The sequence below is a fragment of the Emydura macquarii genome, unplaced genomic scaffold (assembly GCF_026122565.2).
Source record: "Emydura macquarii macquarii isolate MOO-44397 ecotype Brisbane River unplaced genomic scaffold, CSIRO-AGI_Emac_v2 contig_1483, whole genome shotgun sequence".
NCBI lineage: Eukaryota > Metazoa > Chordata > Testudines > Chelidae > Emydura > Emydura macquarii.
In genome coordinates, this window is record NW_027131620.1 from 21,286,372 (window position 1) to 21,312,644 (window position 26,273).

The 26,273-nt window shown below is 41.9% G+C and overlaps 1 long non-coding RNA gene across 1 annotated transcript in view; it reads right to left on the reverse strand.

Moving 5' to 3' along the window:
• The window catches only part of LOC137157179 (uncharacterized), a 132,595-nt gene extending 110,424 nt beyond the window's left edge, over nt 1-22,171 (reverse strand). The window contains exon 1 of the long non-coding RNA XR_010921020.1: nt 22,063-22,171. This is a non-coding gene — a long non-coding RNA (uncharacterized lncRNA). The remainder of the gene's footprint in view (nt 1-22,062) is intronic.
• Nucleotides 22,172-26,273: the final 4,102 nt, after the last annotated feature.

Genomic DNA, 26,273 nt, shown 5'->3' on the forward strand with positions numbered 1-26,273 from the left:
TTTTGGCTCCCATTCAGGTATTTTTGCATTATTCCAGCATCAGAAAAGCTGGTTTAAACCACCAGCTGAGGATTCCTTAGGAGTCATAGGAATGTACTATGGTTAGGAGAGGATGAGACCAGAACACACTATGCTCCAGCAAGCTGCGGAGCCATTCCTTGAGGGTCACTGCATTTGGGTGCAATTTAGGGTAGCCCTGAAGCTTCTCTAAATTATATTAGGGCCTGACTAAATCCCTGGCAGCCTAGGGAGCAGAGAAATACAAAGTTGGCTTAAAGCCATACAAAACTCTGGCACAGCAAGGGAACTGGACCCTCTGTATAAGCAGGTGCGACCAAATTGATTTCACTAGAGTTGCACCTGCTTATACCCAACCTGAATTATTTATTATCAGCATAACATATCGCCCTGTGAAAGAAAGGGAAATATGTGACTTCCCCACAATGAGTTTGGCAAACAAAATAACTGCATGGCAGTCCTGGAGGTGTCACATGTCTATCTCTGCATACTGCAGGCTGAGTATAATATAGTTCTTTGAAGGGGCTGCACACCAATGAGAGACATTTCTTGCAGGCCCCTTAGCTGCACAGTCTATTTTCTAAATGGATAGGGCCTGAACAGATTTGATAGACACTGATTGTTGTTTGGAGCAGCACGTGTCCCAGCACACCCTGAAAGAATGGCTGAGCTTTAGCCAGAGCTGTAAACGCTCATCTTTCTGAAGCCACAGCATGGAGCTCCGTCAGATCACCAGCACGGCTCATAGAAATTTGTCATTTTCATGTAGCACCTTTAATCCCCAAAATTCCCCAAATTCTTTGCAACCTTAAAGTGAAATACTGCCAGGGGATCACATCACTACCCCCTACCTCTCCCACCAGCCTCTCTTTGCAGCAAGGAGTGGGGTGTGGCTGCCGCAAAAATGGGCATGTTTGCTTGAATCATGTATCATACTGCAATCAACACCTTGTAGAAAACTGACCCCAGGGGTCTTCATTAACCTTTGTGCATTAATGGATTAAGGCCTGTACAGTAGATCAAACTGGAAATGCTATTTGCACAGACAGGGAAATGTAGTCAAAAGGGCTGTGATCCTGTGGATACAATTTGTGACTCCCCTTCCCAAATGTACACCTGTGGTTTTGTGCCAAAAAATCTGTAATCCACAATCAGGTGGTTAGAGGTGCACATACCCCAGTTTTGGTCACTCATTGGAAAGTTTGGCTCACCATACTCCGTATGACTCATTTCAGTGTAGTGATACACTTTGAAAAGTCTCAGTGATTTGGTAGGGTAAGGTTAGCATTTTCCGACTTTAATTCTAGTCTCAGCTACATGCTTCCAACCCCAAATAAAGTCACAGAGGGTGATGTGCATGCTTAGGAAGGCAGCATTTCATGCCAAGCCTGGGGAAGTTTGTATTTCTGATTTGTCTGGTCTTTTCCAATTAAAACCAGGCTCTCTTTTCTTCCCAAGGTCCAGAGGTGAAATCTTAGCCCTACTGATATCAATGGGAGTTTCACCATTGACTGCAATAGGGCCAGGATTACACTCCAGATCTGCTGCTCTTTTTTTCACACCCCTAGATTGTCTACATGCATTGGCCACTGAACCTCTGCCTCCAGATGACACTGGGCAAAAACCTAATTTCAGTTACACAAGTATAAATCCAGGGTGTCTCCACTGCAATTCTGATCCCAGTTACTACCGTGTTTTAACTCCAAGAAACTTCACTGAAGTTATTCAGATTTACTCTAGTGTAACTACAATAAGAATCTGGTGCAATGACGCATCTTGTCAATTCTTGGTGTAAGAGTGAGGCTTACCTGCAAAATTCTTTTGGGTAGCTTCTATGGCTCAAAAATGCTACCATGGTCTACCCACCCCACCTTCTCCCCTGTCCAAGGATGAATAGATAAGTATATCAGCCAAAGCTTTTGAAAGCAGAGAGATTTCAAACTCCCCAGTTTTAAAAAAAGAAATCATTTAGAAAGAAAGAAACAAAACTCTGGGCTGTTGAGATGAATCTGATTTCCTCTGAACTTTCCCCAGATGGAGAACATTCTTCAAAAGTCAAACCCTGAGCCCTATTTCATGTTCTCTACACTAACCTTTAGAGTTTAAAAAGCTCATCTGTTCATCTCTCCGTGTCCCCCCTGAGTGGCGTTTCCAAATGACACAAACATTTGGCTATGATCTGTGCTCTCTCTGATGCAGCCGAGTCTGTACGCGGGCCTTGTAACAATTTTCTCCGGAGCAAGTTCAAGCACAATTTGCACATGCTGGTATCTATCTGTCATCAGATGTGTCATCTGAATCTCTTTCAGCTCTGGAGGAGAGGGAGGAGGGGAAAGGTCACCTTCTACATACGGTGTGTTCTCCAGGAGACAGGGGAGAGAGAGAAGAAAAGAAACTAAGTTTTCATCTACCTGACAAGAATCAAATGCTTTTTTTCCTTTCACATTTTATTCCTGACACTAACGGAACAGTTCACCAAGTATGATAGCAGATGGGTTTGTTCAGAACAGATAAAAAATGAACCAGACTGTTCTAAAAGTTGTGATGGTTGAAACAGTCAAAAGATAGGACTTAAGGTTGCAATGCATTTGCTTAAAGGAAGGATTGCTGATTAGTCTTTGAACTGCAAGTTTACTAATCTCATTACAGCTTTCTTATGATTGGAGCCAGATCTGATTAAGAGAGTTTACTAATAGAATAAGGGCAAATGCTTTCAGGAACCATGTAAGGCAATGAAGTATATTCATTGTCACTGGTCTGAGGATGCGACTTAATTCTTGAATGCTGCCTTCTGGAAGTGGCAACCATGCACAGACATTCTTGGCTTAGAGTGCCTGACAACAAAGATGGCTTGAAGCATGATTCTACTTTGGAAAGTGACTAATCTAAAAATGGCACCTCTCTACTCCTTGTGTGTACACAAAACCACATCTCCCTACACTGAGGACTAAAATACCAGTTTGGTTCAATTAGATGATTTTACTGCCACTTGCCCTGCAAAACCAGCACAGTTCTGAGAGCCTCAGCTGGCATTTATTCCATTTTGTCCACCAATAAAAGATTTATCTGAGTTCCAACCAATTACAACTGTACGACACCAACAAAGGCAATGGGACTGCACAAGTGTCACTGGGTGCTAAATTTGAGAACCCTCATTATCGTAATGATGCTGACGCTTACTGAGGAGAACACCCCTCTTGACTCTCAGATCCCTGATACAGTATGTCACACTGGCCAGTAGAAAACAAGTGTATCTGATTTAAAAATCAAGAGACAATAACCATGGAACCTCAAAAAGCCTGTTTTTTTTTTTTGCAGAGTAGAATCTTTGCATTGTAGAATCTCACTTTAAGTTTACAAGGGGCCCAGAACAATGTTCTCACATTTGGGAAACAGCGTCTCTCCACAATAAAGAAAAGCCACAACTGGGGGATATTTTGGTACATGGACCTCCGTTGCATCTTGCTTGTGGGTAGGTTTGGATTGCATCCAGAAATGCAGGAAAATGCTCATTTAGTGCATGCACACTGGGCATGGTGATCCCATCTGACTGATTTGCACACACAAGGACCCAACCCTGATTCCACTGAAATCAATGGCAAAACTTCCACTGACTTTAGTCTGAGACAAGAAAGTGGCTGGAGAAGAAGCCAAAGAAAATCTTTAAGCATTTTCCCTATATTGCCCTCTACCTCCCAAATTAGATACAAATAGAGTTAGAAAGATATCCCCTCTCCCCCCATGGCTTATTTTATTTGTGTTACTGTATCTGATACCAGTCAAACAAGTTCCTGGAGAGAGAGAGAAAAAAAAGCAAGTGGCAATTTTAGCACTTTAAATGCGGAGATATACAATCTCAGAGATTCATTCAGTGAGAATACAAGATTTTCAGGAGGCTAGAGATTTATTTTCTATTAGAGAGTGGGTGTCACAGGCAAACAAACAAGAATGACTTTTAATTTGGGGTCTGAGAAAAAAGTTTAGAGATGGAGAACAAAATTAGGGGTTTTCAAAAGTTTTCCACTGAAATTCGCACACACCAAGGAAAAATCAGCTTTTCAACTAAACGAACATTTTCATGGAAAGAGTCTTCTTTCCCTGAATTTTTTTAATTTTTGACTGGAAAACTAAAGAAGAAAAAAATAAGTTTTTAATCCAAAAACTACTGAAAACCAAAAACTTTTCAGCGTCAATGGAAAAAAGTCAGTTTTTGATTTTCCAACAAATATGTGAATTTTTTCACTGAAAATTTCAATGAAAATGCTATTTATTTATTCTTTCATCCAAGTTTTCCATAGGTGAAAACCTCATTTTCCAATCAGCTCTCAGCTAAATAGCTCGAATCAGAGGAAATTCTTCTAAAGGAGAAGAAAGTTGCCCAGACAGACACAGTGGATCATAAGTGTACAGAGATTGCAGGATCATCTACCATGCCATGCTACTACTATTGTATGTCTCTATCTGAGGGTACGTCTACACCGATGGCGGCGAAGTTGCCGTTGTCATATCGACCTATCTGAATCGATTGAGCAGTCAGTGAAGACCCGCTCAATCGATCCAGAAGTCACCAGAAGTCGACGCACTAAAACCACCCCCTCAAGTGGTGTAAGAGCTGCGTCGATGGGAACGCAGTTCCCATCGGCGCAGTGCAGTGAGAACGCCGCGCAGAAGGGAAGCACAGCAGTCAATGGGAATTACGCAAGCTACGCAGAGTACCTTGCATAACTCCTGTCCATTGCTGCCGAATCGCCAGGGAAGTGTAGACTGGGCCTGAGAGTGTTTGTGTGGAGCTGTCCAGCAAATTACCTCTTGAAGGACAGCATGATGTTTATGCTGAACCCCAGCCAGATAAAACAGTCATCATTAGGAAGAGCCTGAGCTGCAAAGTTCAGATCTAGATGTAAACTTCACCAAACTGTGGAGGTGTTTGGTTTGGGTTTATCTTTAGTGACATTCATAATTACCAGGAACTGCTTTCTATCCTTCCCCATCTGTTGGGACACCAGTTGGCTTGTTGGCTACCTGAACAAATCCCCAGGAAAAATCCCACCTGCTGAATGAAACTTATTTCATCTTTGACTTATCAAATCTCTGCATCTGAAATAAATGAGAGAGCCATGAAATGCCATGACATTAGGGATGAGAGAACCATTCTGATAAAGCAAGAACCAACCTGACCCTTGACTCAAAGTCCAAATGACCCTTTCTAGAGGTTTGAAAATGTGCCAGGAAACAAACAGAAAGGCTGTTTTTGCCATCTTTCCAGCCTGGTCAGAAGCAGGACGTATCAGAAATCTCCCAGGAAAGGCTGCTTTCACAAGACTTCATGACAACTTTGCAAACTCAGGAGATTTGGGGAAGATTTTGATCAGTCTTGGAATTCAGGTTCTTATCCAAATTAACCTCCTGGGAATCTCAAGGGAAGCCACAGTACAGCCTCAATTATCTCTCACTCTTCTAGGGCACCCATCAGTCTTCACATGCTGTTTTAAGACTTAATCACACACAAAAAATATGTGCTGAAGTGATGCAAAACCAGCCAGCTTTCTGCTGGGAGGACTCCTATGGTAAAGAAAAAAATATTGCACTTTCTGCAGCAAACAGCCTTCCAGAAAGATGTCAGGAGTGGCAGATCTAACCACAATTATATGACACTCCCTAGTCTGAAGTCACCAGCACCTGTTACCTTCTTTCAGATAACAGAAGGATGGGAACAAATGAGGGAAGGATACTCAAGATTGCACTATAATGGGGGAAATTGATCCTGGCTAGGCCAAGAATAGGAAAAGACAGAATGAGTTTTGCATTGTCCTAAAAAGAGACTTTCATGGAATCCCTGAGGGATATATATCACTATAACATGTCTGTTCCAGTCATCCTGTCCAGATTCCTATGATGTGCCTATCACTGTGATATCTAAGCAGCTTTTCAGTCTTCACTCCATCCCTATTATCTCCTGTTGTATCATGTCTACAAAGCACACTGGACACTTTTGGATGCCATTAAAGTACTAAATAATACTAATAAAATGAATGAAGTGATTTTATTATAATTAAGTGGGGAAGACATTCATACCAACAATGCCCAGCAAAATAGACAGTCTGCATAAATTGTGCACCTGGAAGAGTTTGTGTGAACATGGCTGGAGGCCTAGGCACTGATTCTAACATCATATTTCAGGGTCAGTAGCTGAGATAAAGGTGGTTAATAATCAGTCTTAAGCACCCAAGCAATGCACTCACAAGGCCGAATTTCATTGTGCAATCAAACAAAGTGCCTGTTGGTCCTTTATGCATGAGTCTTATAAGTGTAAACATTTCACCACAATGAGAATCTAAAATGTAAGGATGATTTTCTAAGTGAAGTGATTCAGACAGCTCCAGGCAACAAAAATTTGAGCTGATAAGGAATGACGAGGCTTGGCTGCCTTTAGAGGAATATTTTCTGCTGTTCTCCTGTGTGACATTGTTTTATACTAAGAAGGATCTGGAGGTTATTGAAAGTTCATTAGTTGGATGCTGTTCTTCTTCCAAAGGAATAGATGTCTGGGCCAGGGTGTAGGCAGCTTGACCTAAGGGTTAGTATCAGGCATGGGCCAAGTGGACAGGAGTCAATTACCAGGAATGCCAGGAGATCAGAACTGAGAAACAATTGGAGGGCAAGGATCAAGAGTCATTTACCAAGAATCAGGATACCAGAAGGTCAGGATTAGAAGGCAGGAACAGAGCAGCAGTCCATGGCAGGGCAAAGCCCAGTTGTATGGACAACTTCCTGTTTCTTCCTTTTTCTTAAATAATGGCTGCAGCCCAATCAGAAGCCTTGGAGCTCGCCCAATCAGAGCATAGGGGCAGGTCTTGTGTCTCAGCTGGGCTTCATGGCCCCTGGTCCCAGGTGCTGACTATGAACTGTTGGGTGGAGGATTGGAGTGTGATGAGTCCCAGGACCCCACCCCCTCATTGACTCAGAGTCAAGACCCACAGGACCTGGAAATAGATACAAGAACTGGAACCCTAGGTCCCAACACTCCTAAAAGAGTCTCACCCTGCCAAGTCCCCCAGTCTTGTCTTCCCCATCTCAACCAATTTTTCTGGAGCACAGTGACACAGGGCTCCAGTTCAGGGCTAATCCTGAAGTAAAGTCCAGAAGAGGACGCAAATCAGCCCCAAAGGAAACAATCTTATTATTTCCTGATCATGGGTCAAACACCCAGTTTAACAGGGAAGTTCCTCTTGCCAGTATAAATGAAAGGTTTCTTCATCAGAAACTATGGGAGGCAGCTATCCTGTTTGTATCACAGCTGCAAAGCCAGCTAGGAAAATAAAGTTGATCTACTGAAAAGCACTTTGAGATCTACAGGTGAAAAAGTGCTATATAAGAGCTGGATATAATAATTATTATTGCTGAGGTACTGACTCAACCAGGAATCTGCTTCAGTGTGCTGAAGGAGAGCGAACTCAACACCAGACTTGAAGGAAAATGTAGGGACTCTGTGAACCTATCTTTTTTATTAGCCAAACCCTGAAGTCCTTTCTCCATTTTTATGTGGCCGTTCTTCTGTCAAAGCTTTCCTTGATTTACTCTGCCTGCATAAGAGGAGAACTTCAGCTCATGGCATGAGATATCTAGCTCCTTTCTTGAGACTGGCATTGTTGGCATTGATTTGCCTGAGTGCTTGGGCAAATCTTGCAATCGGTACATTTCAGGTTGGATTTTCAGATAACACAATACTGAGTGCTTTTGAAAATTTCCCCCACCCACCCAAAGTTCTCATAGGTAAGTGGTACCTGTTATATTAATTTAGAAGAAATATATGGGCTAAAGGTGTTAATGTATCCCAGTCACTGTCCAAAATTAAGCAGTGTTAAACAATGTTCAAAGTCTGGCATACAGACACCTCAATCTGCTTAGTACCATGGCAAACATACCATCAAAAAAAGAAGGAAAAACAGTTAAAGCATTTGAAATGTAAAATATTCAGTAAGGCTTTCATTTTAATAACATCCCTTGTTCCCTTTCCTTTTAGCTGAAAAGAGTTTTAGAAGGAAACATCCCCTTGTCTGACAGTCTCTTAGATGACATTAATGACGGTAATAACTGTCTTTTGGGGGAAAAGAGAATATGTTGGTTGAAATGAGCTGGCGCTGTTGTGGCTGCTGTTGTTACAGTGTGATCCTGTTTCATCTCAGGTGGTGTTTGGGATTCAGCTGAAGCTGGTAGGGTGATGTCATCTGGGTCCCTCTCTCTGGCCTGGTCTGGTCAGGACATCTCTCAGGATTAGGATGAAAAAGGTCCAGGATCCCAGGAGATGACGCAGATGGAAGCCATGATGGTGAAGCTCGCTCCAGTAGCTAATTTTTCTCCCCAAATTCTCTTTTTCTATAAGGATCCACAAAGGGAATGGTGTGTGTAATAGCCCATCTTGTCATTATTTTGTCCACCACTTAGGGCTATTCCACTTCCCCTGGATAGAGCAGCTAGGTCAAAGGAAGCATTTTTCCATTGACTTAGCTGTGTCTACATGGGGTGTTAGGTCAAGAGAGCAAGGGCATTCAGGAGTGTGAATTTTTCACACTCCTTAGCACTATAGCTACGCTAACCTAATTTTTAAGTGTAGAGTAGGCCTAAAAATGGTACAGTGACCGAGTCTAAGAATGTTACAGTGTTTCTGACTACAGCTGATTAGGAATTTTTTGATTAAATATTTTTTCATCTGAAAATGCCAATTCGCTGAAACTGAATCATTTTTACGGGGAAAAGTCAGTTGTGATTTTTTTTTTTTTTTTTTAAAGAGTATTTTGGAAAAGCTTCAAAGTTGTCAAAAAACTTTGTTCAGACATTTTCTAAATGAAAAATTCCTGTTTTCCAGTTCAAAGTGACTTTTCATTTTGAAATTTCAGCTAATTTTAGTTTAAAAATTAAAAATGTTCAAAATCTAGACAACATATTTCAAAATTACCTAAGCCATGTTTCAGTTTGATAATTTCAAAAAGGTTTTGCTTTGATTTTGATCATTTTGAATGTTTCAACTGACCCAAACTGAAATATTTTTCAGATTTTCAATTTACAAAAATTTTTAAGGTTTCAACTTTCTGTCCCACTTTGGAATGGGAAAATTGTTTGAAATCTGGAAAGATTTTGCCAGATGGATAAACTGTTTCCCATCCAGCACTTGCCTGGGACCTGAGACACCCAGATTCGATTCCCTGCTCTGTCATAAACTTCTAGTGTGATCCTGGACAAGTCACACTCTCTCTGTATCTCAGTTCTCCACCTGTGAAATAGGGACATTACCCATACTGCACAAGGGTGTTGTGAGGATAAATATATTAAAGATTCTGAGGTGCTCAGATACTATGGTGATGGGATCATGTAAATATCTAAGATAAACACACACAGTAAAGAGGGGTTTATACAATGCAAAATACAATACATCCAAATCATTTGCAAAAAGACTTGATGAAGTCAGGGGAAAGCTATTACAATGAAGGATACTTAAATGACAGTCACCTCTTTTCATTTGTATTTTTCCCATCCTCAAATCTGTAGTCTAATTAAATTCTCTTCATACTTTATACTTTATGTTTTATTCTATTAATATTCTTGTGTTAGTCAAAAGGATTGTGTTCACTTCTTTGCAACAATGTTCTTTTAATGGGCTCTAATGTTTTGCTACCGACAATATTTTGCAGGTGTGCACGTTAGTCAGGAACTTCAAAATGCTGCGGGCTTGTCTACACATATAGTGCGGTGCTGCATCTGTAGCAATTAATGGAGGTGCTGGCTATGCCAATGGGAGAGCTTCTCCCGTCGCTGTAAATACTCCACCTCCCTGAGAGGCATGTAGCTATGTCGACGGGAGAAGCCCTCTTGTCAATGTAGCACTGTATAACTACGTTGCTCAGGTTGAAGATTTTCAACACCCCTGAGAGATGTAGTTATACCAATATAAGTCTGTAGAGTAGACCAAGCCTCAGAGACCTTCAAAATTCTTTCTCCATTTAGTTTGGATTCCAGCCCTCACTCTCTACTAGCATATCGTCATGCTCCTTCCCTGGAAAAGTGACATGTCATCCATACATACAAGGCGGCCAGCCTGGCAAGGTTGCACATGTACGATTAGGGATTCAATGCAAGTCACGCAGCACTGGCCCAGGACTTTGATGTTTGGGATCCTGTCCCACCATTTGATGAGACGCAGATAGTGCATATGAAAATGTTCTCATTGCTTCATGTGCCTGCTATAAAGTGTGTACATTTCACAGCCATGGGAAGAGTGTTCCTTCCCTAGAAAAATGGATGGCATGTGAAATAAATAACTCTTTTTATGGGGTTAAAACATACTGTACGTTTTAGCCATGTGAACTGTTTAAATATTTCTTTTTACAAGAAATTGCAGGTTTTACATTCTGTAAGTCCATTAGGGCCAAGAGAGAGTTCAGCAGAATGCTAAAAGACCTGTCTCTTACACACCACCATAGAAGGAGGGTGTCTCCTTTGAAAAGCTAACAAAGGTATTAAATGGACGTGGGAGTCAAAATAGCTGTCTGAAATAAGCCAGTGTTCACCGAAATGCTCATACAACGGGGAAGGAAATGGAAAATGCTATGGGTCTAAAACTCTCACTGGTTTCACTCTGGTGCAATTCCATTTACTTCAGTGAATTACCCCTGATTTACATTGGAGAAACTGGGAGCAGAATCATTTTGTATGTGACAGAAGAATGGCATAACTCTGCAAAACAGGACTGCAAAAGTGTAATGTCTCAACAAGCTAATGAGGAACATTAGCACATCAAAGCAAGACCTGTACGGGAGGTTACTCAGGGCTTGTCTACATTCAAAAGTTGTACTACATTAACTGTACTGGTATAGTTAAAGTGGTATAATTCTCCTAATGTGGGCATGTTTTTACCAGGAGAAGGATGCTTTATACTGGTATAGCTTATACAGGAAGGGAAATAAAGTACCTTTATATTGGTGTAACTATGTCCACACTAAGGGCTCTACTGATACAACTATATTAAGAAAGAAAGACAGAAAGAAAGAAAATCACACCCTAACCAACATAGTTATATCAGTACAACTTTTGTGTGTAGTCCAGGCATATATGAGGTGGAAGGCCACAGACACCTGTCATGAGCTAGGATGAGGTGACCAACTGTTAGTTTCAAGGCAGGGAATGGACAGATTTTGTTAGCTCTGCAGGTTGAGATAACAAGAGTCGGTTGGTACCATATCAGACACTTGTCATGCATTATGATTGCTAACATCACAGATGGGCAGGTTGAAGGGTTAAGAAATGTGCCTACAACAACATGTACATTTTGTAACTAAATTTCCTTACATGTACAAAGATTAGCCCATTACTGCAAGAGATTACATTTAAATGCTTTTTCTTTCCTTATAAGTTTATTCTTTCTGCCACTTCAATAAACAGTATCTTGTTTAACTGCAGCTACTAGTTGGATGTAACTATTAATGTAAAAGTACAGGTACTGTCTGAACAACCTGAGAGTTAATCTCTACCTGAAGGTAGCAAGATAAAAACAGGGGAGGTCAACTGGGTCTCAAAGAGAGGTCCAGAGGATGGTAGTCTCTTCCGATAGAAGAGTTACAACCAGCAAATCCATACATGAGAGTTAGTAGAGGATAGTTATTCCCATTACACACAGAGGCTAAAATACTGGTCTAACAACAAAATACCTTACCTATCTATTCTCACATTTAGAGCCAGCTGGAAATGCAGAGGGTGAAGGGAGAGGGTGGGTGAGTGAGAGAGAGAAAATTTTCATAGAAAATGTGTCTTTTTAATTTGTAAAAAAAAGTTCAAAAAAATCTGCACATTTTCAACCAGCTCCACTGATATTACATCACTGCATATTAGAGTCTGTTTTTCCAAAAATTATATTATGGAATTGCATCAGCAAAAATGTGGTCCTAGTTTATTTAGATATATTTAAGCCAGGATGAAAAGAAAAAGCCTATTCAAGGAGTTCTAGGCACCTGACAATAAATTAAATTTACAGCAAGAGAACAATGAGCACTGTTGTATTAATTTAGACAGAATAAATGGGCCAAAGGCGTTAACTTAACCCAGTTACTATCCAACATTAAACAGTGTTAAACGAGGTCCGGGGTTTGGTATACAGAGAATTCAGCCTGCTTAGTACCATGGCAAACACACCATTAAAATTCCTTTTAACCTTTTATTAAAAGATACAGAAAAAGAAAAGCATTTGAAATGTAAAGTATTCAGTAAGGCTTTCATTGTAACAGCATTTCTTGTTCCCTTTAACTGAAAAGAGTTTTAGACAGAAAAAACCTTGGTCTGACAGTCTCTTAGATGGTATCAAAGATGGTAATATCTGTCCTTTTGGGGAAGATAGAAGTTAGTTGAAATGAGCGGGAGCTGTTGTTCTTGTTATTGTTGTTAAAGTACAATCCCGCTTCATCTCAGTTGGTATTTGGGATTCAGCTGGAGCTGGTAGGTTGGTGATGTCATCTGGGTCCCTCTCTCTGGCCCGGTCTGGTCAGGACATCTCTCAGAATTAAGACGAGGAAGGTCCAGGGTCCCAGGAAACGGTGAAGGTGGCAGCCATGATGGTGAAGCTCACTCCAGTAGCTTCCATCTGTTCTTTCCTAATTTTTTTTTTCCAAAAATCTCTCTCTTTTTTATGGACACACAAAGGGAGTGATGGGTGGAAGAGACCATCCCATCATCATTTTGTCCACCAGTTAGCTCTAATATCCAACACACCAATTTTGGTTCATTGATTTCCTGTTCCATATCATCTGTTTTTACCAAGCACCATTTCAGCATAGTTCTTTAATTATATCAACGTGGCCTTTTTGTTCGGACTAATTTAGTCTCTCTGTCTGGTTCTTTCGCACCTGTTTATAACATTCATTACTGAAAGCAACTTGACCTACTTTCTATTAGCATTTGTTATATGTTATTGTAACATTTTATGAACTTTCATATACTTTCTGCAATTGATCTTAAAAGTAGCATAAATTTGTAGGCCAAGTTACCACATCAGCATCCAGCAGCATTAAACAAATCATGTTTGAACAACACATGAATTCAATTTACCAGCACTGAGTGTCAAAAGGTAATAAATTAACTCAGCCAGTCCATAAATCGAAGCAATGAAAAGACTCCTTTCCATGACCATCCCTCATTTCCTGCAGGGAACCTTTACCCCAAACCCTAATCTTCTAGCTGGTAATTTGTGTGCACAATTGCAATAAGTGTGCAGACAACTGAGTAACTGCACATACAAATGTGCCTGTGCAGTTCTGAGAATCAGTCTCCTTGCACATATTCATGACATTTCTGTGGCATATTTCACTTGCCCTGAAAATAATAATCACCAAGAAACTCTGCCCAAAATCTGAATGAAATCTAAACCAGAACTTTTTGCTGGTTCAGAGATATTCAATGGCTTCATTTTTCAGCTTTCTTTACTTCCCCCAATCCATGCCTTTCCTGGACCCAGAAGTACTGAAATGCCACAAGAAAGATTTATTCTTCTGGCATTTCAATCCCATCCAGACACAAAAATTACCAGAAATCTTGCAAGACAGAAATCTCACAAAATGAGGGTAGGCCAAGTTTCTGACTCCAGAGGTCTGGGTAGAACATATGAAGAATATGACGGAGACTCCCAAATTGTTTCCAATAATCCACTAAGCAGTCATCAGATAGTAACAAATGTTGGTCTCTGCTAATATAGTAGAGATTCAGCCCAACAGCAGAGAGGAGAGAGATCTATATCCACTTACCATCTTCAGAGCACTGTAGTCCCTACATGCTGAAACATCGGATAGAACAGTAAGCCTAAAGTCCCTAAAAATAAAAGCCAGTGTCATGAACATGCAATTTTTGCATGTGTAAAGCTTCTGCTGTGTGAAACAAGACTATATATTATAAGTCAAATTTGCTGTACTGCAGGCTCCTGCATCCATTTTTAGTGACAATGAATATTTTTCGATAAAGCACTACAGAGAGAGGCTGGCAATTTCAACTGCTTTATGCTCATTCCTGCCTTGATAGACATCAGATCACTTTATGACTGCTTTAGGTGTCCAAATATTTGCCTGAATAACTAGATCAAGAATAGTTTGCATAAGCTGGAGTTTCTCTGAGAAAGCTGCATGATTCACATTAGGAGGAAGTCGTATTTAAAGAAACCTATGAAACGTCTACAGCTAGGGAAAGGAAGACTGGGTGCTAAACAATGCAGCTGGGCAGAATAGCAAGACTGTACGAAACATGGGTCACATACTGATTCAGACACAGATTACCAAAGTCGTCTCTACCCAGCCTACATTATTAGAGGTGGCAGCAAAATACACACCCACATCTTTTGCACTTGAAATTAAATCGTAGGCATGGATGCCACCATTTAGACAGCTGATCCCCAAACGGATGTGCTCATGAAGTGAATGGATTTGTGAACACAAATTGCACCCACTAGAAAGAGAGGTGAGAGAGATTTATAAAGTGGCCTCTGTCCTGAAATATGAAAGCTCCAGGCCATGACCTGAAGCCATTGTTGTTAAGTATCATTCATTATCATGATGCTTCAATATAGCACTTAAGACTGGCTGTATTGCTGGAGATGCTGCCTTAGAATGGGATAAAACCTGGCCTATCATGATTACACAGGATCCTATGGAACCTTTTGCAAGAGTAGAGGACGTAATGCCTTGTGCAGTCCATCTGGACAATTTATAACGAGCCTATCTAAAGTCCAGAAGCCTTCTCATCTTCCTTTCCTAAACTGTCACTTACTGTTGCTGTGTACTGTTAACAGTTGCTGCCTTTCACCCTAGAGATGGCCGTATTTCAAGAGTGGGTGATATGATACTTGTAGGTTGTTTATAGAGTCCACAAAAAATGTACAACCCTTTAGGATAAATCACTATAAAAATGTAAGATAACGTATCAGAGAATCATAGATGGTTGGAGCTGTCAGGGACACCATAGGTTAACAAGTAAAAGTCCACTACACCTAATTCATCTACCCGGCACATGGTTTTCCTCAAAACATTTAGTAATCTCTTAAGCATTACTGTTGATGGTGCCTTAGAAACCTAATAGTAGGATGCTTCTTTGTTCTCCTGATCTCAGAACTGGGAAATAAAGGATCAAAATAAGCACACCATGAAAAGGGCACAAGGCGTATTTTGCATGGCATAGTACATACACAATAGGAGTCCACACATGCTTTTAAAAAATCAAATGAACTAATAAATTGTCACAATTCACAATCAAGCATAGAATTAGAAAAGCAAAAGGCACACATAAATATATGTTGCAGCCAGCAATAAAGCACACGAAAATCAGAAGCTTTTTAACTGAAGTTATTATGCGTTGCAACAGCAAAAAAATACACTACATACTAATGTGGTTCTCCTGCTTTTTTCCACCACCCCGCTCAGCAACCATTCACTCCTCTCAGCTTCCTTATCCAGATCTGCAACTGTTCCCCGTTGCAACTTCATCTGAGACTTTTACTGGCCCTCTTGCCTTTTACTCTTGTTACCAACTTTCTTGGTTCCTAGCAGAGTCAAGACACAAATTTCTCTGAAGCCAATCAAGTTCCTGGATGTCATTCCCTTTCCTTTTGCTACAGACTAAGTACAGGATACCTCTCTTTCAAAATTCAGCACCAGATTCTCAGTGCCCACAACTGGGACAAGATTTTCAAAAGACCTCAGCTTCCAGTAGGCACTTAACTATGTGGTCAGATTTATCAGTGAAATTCAGCATGAGAGGAGCCCCAAGCACCTGGAAATTTAGCTTTTAAAAATATGGCCCTAAAAGCCTCATTCTAACCCCTGGCTTATGTCCTGAAGCATGAAGATTTACCTCTCTTCTAAATTTTGGTTCAACTATCTGTCACTGTGAGGTTCTTATTATCTATGTAAATGTCTAATTCCTCCACAGCTCTCTAAGCTCGTGGACCCAACAACTTATTGTGGAAGTGAGTTCCTCAGGTTAATCATGTAAAAAAAAGATTGCTGCGAGTGAGAAAATCTGCTGCAGTGGACGGTAAGACAGATGCAGCAGGAGCTGACCTGCAACTGCCCACACAACTGCTGGCAACTCCATTGGCAATCATGACTCTCAAATCAAAGCCCCCTTCTGCCCTGAGGGCGGCTTGCCAGGGACATGTTAATTAACCATTTCTAACAAATGCCTATCTAGTCGAGATATCACCATCTACACTGATACTGGTTGCACACCAACACTTGGCAGTGTCTATTGCCTAATTGTCCTGATTGCCATGGGGCCAAAATCATCCCTGGTATAATTCCTCTACCTTCATTTACACCGGGGATGAATTTGAGGCCCAAAAGCTTGCAATGAGTCTTTTCCCTCAAGCCCATTACTTCTTGTTCCGTCCCCATTAACTAATGAGAGTGACTGATCCCTGATCTTTTCATAATATTCCCTCTGATATTGTAGGCAGTTATGTGGTCCTCACTCCATCGCCTGCATGTAGGCAAAGTATGCCCATCTCCTTTATCCTTTGCTCTCAGGTCTGATTTTCCCTGACAGTTGTTATATGTGTTGTTCCCTGAACTCTGTCCATTTCATGTGTCTTATTTTAAAACTATGATGTACAAAATAGCCCACTTCTCCAAATGGTGCTGAGTTGAGTGGAATAATTACCTCACTTTGTTTTAGGTCTCTGCTGGAGTCCAAAATTACACACTGGAAAATTATGATTGTTTTTATCATTTCCCTTTCAGTTTCCCTAGGTGCATGGAAGGAAGGTTTTTATAAAGAACATAAAAACAACCACATTAAAACCAGCACAGAAAGAAAACAACCATGAGGAAGGATATTCTTTGTGCTTGAGGCGCTGGACTAGGACTCAGGAGATGTGGGTTCAAGTCCTGGCTTGGGCACGGACTCACTGCATGACCTTAGACAAATCACTTCCTCCCCTGTGCCTCAAATACGAGTGATTCTGCCTTGTCTTATAAGAGATCAAAGTTCTCCTGAACCAATGAATATCATCTGGCTAACGCGGTTAAGGCACATCAGTTTCACAGCCAACATTACCCAAGGGAACGTATAGCCGCATCACCTCCGACCAGCTTTGACTGCCCTAACACAATGGAGCAGGTACCCATTTCTGCAACCGGGTGAAATGGAGGGGGCCTTTCAGTGTTGGATCAAGCAAGACTCAACGCAGCAACCATCAGGATTATAGTCAAGTGCCTCAACCACTCAGCCACCATACAAGAGGTGGGGTGAGGATAAATTCACTCATATTTGTGAGGCACTCAGATACTATGGTGATAATTGGAAAAACCAGAACAGCCGAGCACGTCACAACCATCTGGCTGTATCTATGTAATCACCTCTTACGGAACGACATCAGCATTCTTAGTCACAAACACAGGGGGGTACAGCATCCCCTCTCTTGAGCTGCTTGTGGACCAGGAGCAATTTTGTTTCTTTACATTACAAAGAAAAACAAATGACATTTCATGAGCCAAACTGAGGCCCGGAGTGAGCAGATGCATCTGTCATTGGCTTTGTCGTCCCTGCAAACCAGGGAGCTAGACATCTAAATACAAGCATGCCCACCTGCAGCTTACACTACCTGCCATTCTGCACACACTACAGTAGGGGCCAAGTCAAGGCCACTTTAAAAATCTGGCCAGTGGTGTCAGTTAAAATTTCTTTAGAGATAAACAAAAATCAAGACCAATTAAACCAATTCCCAACCTTCAGCCATGAGCCAAAAAACACGCCGCAAGGCGGTTCTAATAAATACTTATTCTAGGCTTTAAAATAACCACGGCACAATAGGACACCAACAGGATCAACTGCACATCCCTGGTAATTTTTTGCACCCAGAGACACGTTTTCCATATACAAAGAGCAAACTTACAGTTTCAGTGTAAAGGAATTTTTAAAATGTTTGGGTTAAGGGAAGCAACAAGACAAGAAAGCAGAAAAGTAAAGTCTCCATAAGAGAGTATAGTGTGCATCTCCCATGGCAGCTACCTTCAGGCAGCTCCTAGAAATTTAAAGGAAATTTAAATTTAATTAGAATCTGTTATTTAGTTACAAACATCACATGCATGAACAAGGAGAAACTGAAAGCCAATTTGGAATCAGGTAGGAATTTTATCCCATTGGACTGGCTGGGACCTGTTGGGTTGTTTTCAAGCTCTGCTGGTGCACAGATCAGGGTTTTGGGGTCAGGTGGGTATATCCCACTTGGTCAATTTATTCCAATTCCAGAAGGTTCCTTGGACATTGGGGGATTTCTGTTTATACACGGGCAGTGCTGGAGCATTAACATTGCTCAGATTCGACCAAGGGGTTCCTGCCCTGTAGACTCATTTCCATTGAATCACACTGAGTCCCTATAGATAAACCCAACAACTTCCTGCTTGAGGAACAAGTGGAATTTTAAGATTCCAGGCTGCAAGAGACACGGAAGGGATGTCATTACACTATCTCTAGGTGATCAGGGGATCACAGGAGCTGCCAGGGACCAATCTGGCCTCCAGAACAAGTCAGAGCCACCTCAGGACTTCTCTCACCCTATGCTGCTGCTCGTGGCCATCTTGTGGGCCAAGGATCGCTGAAGCACAGTGTGTTCTGGCCATACACCCTCCAGCCCCAGGCATGCCCCCCATGAGGGCACCAAAAACAAAGGTTGCAGGAAAGGTAACTCTTATATCTCCCTTCCCCCGCCCCCACAATGAGCTCTCCTCCTCATCCCTCTGAGCTTCCTGTACATCCTTTCTGCTTTGGAGTATGAAGTCTGCTTATGTCAACTGATTTTCTCCCCCTCCTTTTCACTGCCTTAATAAATTAAGCTGAGCAACAATAGAGATGAGAGGAAGCAGGACAATGCGGTAAATGTAGCAGAAAAGATATTTGAATTGTAATGAGGACAGCTAATCAGGGAAAGAAAGGCCTATGTAGAAAGCACTAATGAGTTTCTAAATAAATTCAAAAGGTTAATATTGTTCTAGCTAACAAATATGAGGAGAATCCTAATGTGGAATTAAAGGTCTCACTTCACTGCCCTTGTGACCATATGTTTCAGCCGTACCCACCCACCCACCCACTCTATTTATCTATGTAGCTACCACAGCTACTGAGCTGCCTACTATCAGCAATCCAAGCCTATTTGTTGCAAACTAAACCACTTGTGCACTTCTCCAGCCTGCATCTGAACTGACTACAAAATGGCAGAAGCTTCTGGGGCCTTGATGCAGCCTCCATTAAAGCTGATAAAATGACTCCCATTGATTTCAAAGGGAGGGGAACTGAGCCCACACAGCACCTTCAATCTGTGAATCATTATAGGTGAAGCCTTTTGATAGAACATAACGGTGAAGTCAAACGCAAAGGAAATTAAGATTTATTCCCAACTTTCCGTGGGTATATGAAGTACTGTGGACCTTTTCCTTTGGCATTCAGGCCTGCATTAAAACTGTCCCCCTACATAAATATTCATAGGAGCCTGGTATAATGCTACTCAACCACATGCCTGGTGTGAATAATTTTGTGTGACAGGCAGGCAAGATAACTTTAGTTTTTTAATCATCATGATTATAGTCACAGTAAAGGTGGGCACTTACTCTGCGTAGCAAGAGGCATCACAGACAGAATATTTATTAGTGACTTCAGTGGAATCAAAAGTCAGGGTGCAGAGCTTTTATGCTAAAGGTCTTGTCCCCAAGAGACAGGCAGGCAGTGTGAAATGTCTGCAGACAATGGCTTAACGCTTTAGATGTGTAAACTCTTTTTAATTAACCACTTTAGCGCTGGTGAAACAGATGTGTCCATGCATCACTTCCACACAAAGAGAACGTGCCAGACAAAGCCAGCCCAATTCAACAGGGCTGAACGGGGTAGAATTTTGGGTTGCTGCGTCTGGGCACACATGCAGCTGGATGTTTCAAGCACACTACTCTGCATATAAAAGATTAATCCAAGAATCTTCGTGAGACAAGGGATGCCAAAGTGAAATTGCTAACTGTGAATAAACAAGACAGTTGTACGGCTCATCATAACCCTAATGGTCCTCTCTAAATCATGCAGCCTCATCACCTATATCTATCGGATGCATTGGCAGACTGCTGTGTGCAGGAAATATGTAGAGAATCACTTTAAAAGTGTTTTATGCCCAGCACTCATTGCGAACCCATGTGCTGGGGTCTAAAGCAGATGGTGAAATGGGAAAATTATTCAGGTTAATTTTTTAGCAGCCTAAATAAATAAATAAATAAAAATAATCATAAACGCGCCATTCAAACGAGCATGCACAGCAGTCATAAAAACCCCAGCAGGAGGAATTCAGTGCTGTTCCATTCTGCATCCTAAATCTGCTACTGGTTAATTGGCTTCAAAGATACAGAAACCATTAATACCTTTAAAAAAATATTAGACGGTGTTGTCTATTCCTTACAGCAGCAGCTGCATTTCTCTTTGGCTGTGGTTCAACAGCCCTGAAGCCAGCAAACAAGTGTCTCTGCATATACACTGAAAAGAGTCCAGCACACTTCCCCTCTTCATCACCACCTCTTCAAAGTTTCACAGATCCTCATTAATCTATTTTCTTGAGCATTTTTCTGACATAACACCCCTGCCACCTCTCTTTCTTCTAGTGCTGTTCATCGTAAATCTCGAAGCACTTTCGAGAGGAGGTCAATATCATTATCCCCATTTTATACATGAGGGAAACAAGGCACAACGAGGGGAAGGGACTCCACAAAGTCACCCAATAAGCCGGGGGAAGAGTTGGGACTAGAAGCCAGGTCTCATAAGACCCAGTCCAGTGCTCTGTCCTCTATAGGCCATATGGCCTCAGCTCTTATAACCTCACACTGCCCTTTCTCATTCATGAGTGTGAGGCAAATAACCCTGAAAAGTCAGCCACATGGGACATGGAGACTTCACTGATGGTGGTCCTAATTCAGGAAAGTTTTGAGCACACGTGTGACTTTCAACACGTGGTTAGGCACACTGAATTCAGTGGAGTTACTCAAAGGACGGCTCACCTGTCTAACGTTAGGTGGGTGCTGCCATAGCTTCCGGCAGTGAGGCAGAAGATCTCACTTACACAGCTGTAAATCCGGAGTAACGCCACTGAATTCAGTGGAATTGCACTGGTATAGACGGAGACCAGAATCAGTGTCCCAGCACCACAGTTGTAAGAGTGCTAGTCAGGAAATAACAAGATGGTGGGTGATGGCTGTCCTGCTCACCTCTGAGACCAGCTGAGAATCTGGTTCTCCTTCTCTCTCTATGGAGCTACAAACTGAGGGGCTGAGAACCGTCCTGGGGGAAGTTTCTTTCATCCAAAGCCATGGTTGGCAGGAAGGAACTGCTCGTTAGTTAGTGTTCTCTAGATCACTTCTGACATTTGTTTCCAGGTAACTTAATGCTGGCAAAAGGAACTGGATTGACCAGCCCCTGAGATGGGGGTCCCCTCTCCACAGAACATGCTCAATACAGGCACCAGCAGTGGAAGTTTCCTCCACACTGGCCTAGCAGGCTGCCTCCCCCCTGACCTAGAGGGAGGTCTTCTAGGTGGGAGAACTGCCAGAGCTCATTCAGCCCTTGGTTTTTCTCCTGAGGCTGACCACCAATATGACAAGTCCTGCTAGGTGTGCTGCTGGATGATGATGTGTGGATCTAAGTCTACTGGGCTGGAAGCACCAACTCATTTCCTATAATCCACTGAACTTCCAACACACAGTAACGCAATACTGTTACTAGAACCAACCTGGGCTGGATTTGAATCTGCAACCTGCACTCAGACACAAAAGACTCCTGTTCTGTGATCTATTCCCTGAGCCATCCAGTCCCTCAAGATATTTCTTTATATTAATTCTGCTTCATGGACTCTGGAGTCAGCTGCCTCTCCTTTGAACCCTATCATCCCTCCATTCTTCTGTCCTCTAACCATTGCAGTGTTCACACCATATACAGAGGTCACAGTTAAAAACTTCCTTCTATTTTGAAAGTTCGGCTGGTTTGAGGGATACTCACTGATTTTCAGATGTGGAATGCAGATGTCTCTCTAAAAGGAAACAAGGTTATATGGGACCTCCAGCTCCCATTTGCCAACTCTCTCACTGCAGACATCAGTCAGTGTTTCTGAGTGCTAGAAAAAGAACAGATGGTATAAGTTATGATCTGGATGCAGCTATTTCATGGACAGAATGAAAGGGCTGAATTCATCTGATAAATTATACTCATCCAATCATTCAAATAGCTCCACTGAGTACATGTACCATGTGTCCAAGTAGCTACTCAGTTGTTACATAATGGCACATTAAGGAAGCTGTAAGTGCAAGCACTTACAGTTTGCTTGATAACAAAAGCAATTATATACATACATGCTATTTGGGGTGCACTGGAAAATAAAGCACTGTGTTTTCACTCTAAGTACTAAGTAGAATTACAATGAGAGATGCACGGACACCCGAGTATGATACGTTTCCACAGATTTGCTTTATTAGATAGTGGACTCAACCCAAAACACTAGATCTGAACACCCAAGAGTCTGGGTCCTGATTCAGCACATGTTGTGATGGATTTGGCGTTGCCTGTTCTAATTTATGAATATTATGTTTTTGACCAGGTTATTGTATTGTTTGCCATGTGCATGTTTTGCATTAATTCACTAGCAGGTTTGTCAGGAAATGCGCCCAGGAAAGGGAGGTAAAGGGGTGTGGGTCTTGATATTCCCTTTTCCTGCAAATAGTTCAGAGACAGAGCCAAGCCACTGTGCTTTGAAGTCCACCTCTGGCATCCTGCTGAGTCACCTGAACCAGTTTAATGAAGCTCAGGAAGCACAGTGGAGAACAAGGGATTTTGACTGGATTAAAAAGGCACTCCCTGCAAGATAGGAGGGGGAAGCAAAGACTTCTTGGGAACAGGCTGACATCCAGACCAGAGGTTATGAACAGAGAGCAATAGAACTGTTGCCCTGTGTGTGTGTGTGTGAGAGAGAGAGAAAGAGAAAAACAAGTTTTGGACAAATATTCAAGTTAACTCTTACTTAGGTCTGGTTAAAAGAAAATGTTTACTATCAGCAGTTAATTTTAATTTCCAAGGCATTTAGCCACACTGCTCTAAATACACATTTAAAAATATGTATTGACAACATGTCACAATTTCCCCATCTCCTCACCATGATAAACCCAAATCAAAACCCCATAACCAAATGACCCAAAACTTTGGGGAAGATCAGATCCAAAAATAGCAGCAATGGGCCAAACCAAAACTGCAGACATTTGGAAAAGTTCTGTTGGGATCTGAACTTTAATATCCAGGTCCATTTGTGGATTCTAAAGTTCTTAGTTTATGAGTTATCTGCTGTTGTGTTCCTTGTAGTAGATATGAGGGAGGACTCTGCACCAATGAATATATAGGGAATTTTCTTTTTTAAATTGAGCCTGCTGAACAAAACACTCTTGGAAGGGACTACCGATCACACTAAGTAGCTATTATTCGGTTCCTGCTAGATATTTTTTTCAGTGAGCCCAGGATAAATTAAAACCCAGAAGTGATCACAATAAAATAACCTCATTCTGTTGTGGAAGACAGAATGTTTTGTTAGATCACTATCAATAGAATTTAACAATAAGAGACCTTCCCCCCCACCCCATTTTCTTCCCCATTTCTATCTTGTAATCACCTGCAATAAAATTACTCCACTTATTACAGAATTAGGCTGGTCTACACTACAGGTTATGACAGTATAATGTATATTGCTCAGGGGTATGAATAAGCCACCCCTTTGAGTGACATAAATTTCACTGACCTAAGCTCTGGTGTGGACAGTGCCATGTCGGTGGGAAAGCTTCTCCCAGCAACAAAGCTACTGCCTCTTGGGGAGGTGGTTTTATTATGCCGACAGGAGAGCTCTCTCCTGCCGACAGAGAGCATCTTCATCAGACACGCTACACCAGCATCGGTGCAGCTGTAGCGCTTCCAGTGTAGACTAGGCCTTAGACAAATAACACAGGCTGAATTTTAACCAGCTATTCCATGTGGCTGTAGCCAATCAGGGCCTTCTTCTTCACATTACTTTCAGTTCTTTTTCTCCTAACCAGCACAAAAAAGGGCCAATAAAACCTGCATGTTATTATTAGCAAAGTATCCATCATGCATATGCATGGAATTAATGATCTGATATTTAACCTTGTTCAGTGCCATGAGTGTGTACAATGTTCACCCAACAAAGTAGCCTTATATGGTCCCCTAGATGCACATCAGACCTGTGATGGGATGATTAAACACTGCACCAGCTTGGAAAGGGCTACGGAGCTGCTCTGGGAAGAAGCAGCCTAGTCCTGCTACACCTGCAAATCCTGGCAGGAATGGAGAAGGAAGTAGTGGCCACTCAGTAGCGGGCAGCCTTCAGAAGGGAGTCAGTTGTTGAGCTTCCAGAAAGAGGCTTGATAGCTAGTAAAGCCTTTTTGCTCCCAGAATAGGAACACTTATCCTCTGTGCTAAAAAAGGAAAGAGCCTGTATGCGATAACTTGTGCTGGAGACTCAGGGACCTTGGAGGGGACTTTAGCCCATTCAGACCCTCTCTGATGAAAGAGAAAACAAAGATCTTGGCTGGAACTGTTTGCAGGCTTTGTTCCCCTTTTGTTTCATCTCTTTTACTGACTTTGGCTTGTTTGTTTGTTTCATCTGGAACTCTGAGAAGAGGAGAAATAGCTAGAAGGCCTCAGCCAGACTGTCATTGCTAGACTGACGCTGAATGCTCCTGCTAGAAGGACCGGACTTATGTGAGTGCCTCCAAAGGGGGTGCTCTGCTGGGGACAGGTCACTGATCCTCTTGCCATTTCATTCCGACTAATGGGATGCAGTGGAACTTGTCTGGTCTCATAGATTGCTCACTGTGTCCCACACTTGAGGTGTTAAATGTATTTGCAGACTGTGATGCACAGCGTTTGAAGGCACCAGCCAATGGCATGCTCTGCGGTACACAACAATTTCAAGGATTTGTTCAGAGTCTGAAAATGTTATTTACTCTTAAGCCACAGTCACTGAAATAAGACACATCTCAGCAAAGCCTTTACTGAAACTTAAGAAATACCTGACAAAATTCAGCCAGGGACTTCAGAAAATGGAGGGGAAGATTACTTACCTACCTATCCCCCAGTTTTGGGTTTTTTTTAAACTTTGTCTCTATGGCTCTGTCTTTGGCCTAATAAAAAGGTATGTTTTACATTGAGATAGCTAACCTGGATATAAAATCCTAGTAGAGACAAAACACTGTGTCTTTTCCCTTGATGAAGATATTTGAGGTAAACTTCAGGTGGGGGCATTTATTATCATTTGTATTAGGGTAGGGCCTAAGATCCCTAGTCACAGACCAGAATCCATTGTGCCCGGTGCTGTACAAACACAGAACAAAAAATGAGTCCCTGCCTCAAGGAGCTTACAATATAGGGCTGACCCCTTGACAAGTTGCATCAAGGGAAAGACTTCCTGTGCCTTGTGTCCACTAGGATTGTACATTGCAATAGCTATCTCCATGTGAAACCATGCTTATTTGTGCAATAGCTATGGCCTATATGGGAAGGTGCCATGGCTGAGGTTTATCCCAATACACAGGGCATGTACAAATGCAGCATTTAAGCCCCACAATGAATGGTGTAGAGCACCTCTGAATTCAGTGTATTAGAGCTGGTTGAAAGTCATCAATTGTTTTTCATGTGAAATATTGAGGGGTTCTGTGTTTTTTCTTATCTTCCCCCATTTCCTCCTTTCTCCAGTAGCAAAAGGGAAAAGAGATATACCAGGGAAGGGGTAGGAGAGAGAGAGGAAGGAAGGAAGAAAAAGTCCCACATCCTCCCAAACTCCTCCCAAAAAACTGCCCAGGTTTTTCGGGGCGGGGGGGAGGGGGGGAGAGAAGCAGGTGGGGATTGGATTTTCATCAAAACCCCCAGAAATTGAGTGAGGAAATGAAATTGAAAAAACAGACTATTCTAAAGTAAACATTGAGATCCTCAAAGGAAAAAATCAACAGCAAAATGGTATTTCTCTAAAAGGAGATAATAGTCAAAAATCCCCTAGTAGTAGTCCCTTACGTGCTTTCCTGCATAGACGGTGCAACCACTTACCACACCGGTCCTTACAAGATGCATGATGAGTTCATCCCTCCCCTGAAAAGCTCCACTGACACCTCTTACTCCCACGCATAAACACAAGAAAAAATCCTCATTCACGACAGCAG